Source organism: Zea mays, chromosome 1, assembly GCF_902167145.1.
Source record: "Zea mays cultivar B73 chromosome 1, Zm-B73-REFERENCE-NAM-5.0, whole genome shotgun sequence".
NCBI classification, from domain to species: domain Eukaryota; kingdom Viridiplantae; phylum Streptophyta; class Magnoliopsida; order Poales; family Poaceae; genus Zea; species Zea mays.
Window position 1 is genome coordinate 203,505,556 of NC_050096.1, and position 1,846 is coordinate 203,507,401.

A 1,846-nucleotide genomic window follows, 5' to 3' on the forward strand; every position below is an offset into this window, starting at 1 on the left:
AACAGGGATATGATCAGGCTTTTGCTTAATGGGCTACTGTAAATGTCTTCCCTGTCCTTTTGTGTCCAGTAGCAGTTAATTAACGTTGTCTTTGTGTAATTAAGCAAATCCGAATGTTACTACTTATGGTACTACCTGATGTTATTATGGTCAGTTCAGTGTTCTTTTTGTTTTCTTCTTAATCCGAGAGCACACGTATTTTCAAAACTCTACACTTGTTTTGCACTAGATGGACAAGTCTGGCAAAGTGATTGCAAAGTGGGATAGTAGAGCAACAAAAATTTACACAGAAATTTGTGTAGAAGAGGTCAATGCCCGGAACAGGCCACAACAGTTTCTAAATGCCGAAGGGTATGCTAACCTCATAAGGAAGTTTAAGGAACGCACTGGTCGCACTTACACCAGGGATCAAATGAAGAATAGGTGGGACTCCTTAAAGAGAATGTTCACCCAGTGGAAAACTCTTAATGAAAGGGCTACAGGTCTTGGTCGAGACCCTCATACTGGTTCTATCAGTGCTCCAGATGAGTGGTGGGCTAAGCAAAATGAAGTAAGTAGACTTTCTTTTACATTTTTTAGATTAACAATAGTAATGGCCATCTGAAAGTAGGAAATAACATGTTGCTGCAGGCAATGCCAGGGTGTATTATGTTCAAAACAGCCCCCTAGAGAATGAGGACGAGCTAAAGGTTATGTTTGGACCCATTGTCTGCACAAATGAAACAACCCTTGTTCCTGGCGTCGAGGATGCAAATTCATCATCTGATGATCATGTCAAAGCCACTTTAGGTGGGGGTGAAAACAGCACACCTGACCCATGCTCAAATGCGACTGGGAAGCGTAAGGTGCGTCATGATTCTCCTAAACCAAAGAAGAAAAAAAGATACGAGGGAAGAGTACATGAAGCGCCTAGTGGAGGCTTTTGAGTCGCGTTCAATGACCACTAACAAGTCCATCACCTCTGCTGAGACCGACCCTGTTCGTGTTGAGGTTATTGCGCAGTTGCAACAAGTGATCGATGATGGTTCACCAGAAGGCAGCGACCTACATTTGTTTGCCACTCATCTATTGATTGAGAAAAAGTATAGAGATGTATTTGCATCACTGAAGACCAAAGAAGGAAGGAACGCTTGGCTGCGCCGTGCTTTCAAGATAGATGTTAAAAAGTCCACTTAGATGGTGGTCGTCCGACAACAGAGCCTCATGTTCACTATTATGTTGCTGTTCATGTTAGTCGTGTTGCAGTCGTGTCACTATTATGAGTCTTGTCGTGTTACAAAATAAACATGTCGTACGCATAATTTTCCCCTTTGAACAATTTTGCAATTATTCGAGTTGAACATGTATTTGAATAATCAGAGTTGTATGTTTGTGAACAATGTCAATCTGTGAACTTTCTTTCACCTATGATACATGAATATGTGTCTTATATACTGTGCTTATACATGAATATGTGACTGCTGTTTGTGTGCATGCAGATGTGTGACCCTGCTGCACACACATATGATGATGACACGGATGACAGAGATGGACAATTGCTTGTTGCCCTATATGCTGTAGACATTTGGGGCAGGCCTTCCAGTGAGGTTTCTAGAAGAACAATGGTTGAAACAGGTATTCAATGGGTTGAGCGAACTTTGGAGAATAGTAACGACTGCTTTGACATGTTTCGCATGCGACGTACTGTTTTTAGACGATTGCATGATACGTTGGTGGAAAGTTATGGTCTGCTTCCAAGCCGTGGTGTCAGTACTATGGAAGCTCTAGGTATTTTCTTGTGGGCATGTGGGGGTCCACAATCATTTAGGCAGATAAGGAATAAGTTTGGTCACTCCTTGGAAACTAT

The 1,846-nt window shown here is 42.0% G+C and overlaps 1 pseudogene; it reads left to right on the plus strand.

Annotated features, from left to right (window-relative positions):
* Nucleotides 1-217: 217 nt before the first annotated feature.
* LOC103643141 (L10-interacting MYB domain-containing protein-like) lies at nt 218-1,176 on the plus strand (annotated as a pseudogene).
* The last annotated feature ends 670 nt before the right edge of the window (nt 1,177-1,846 follow it).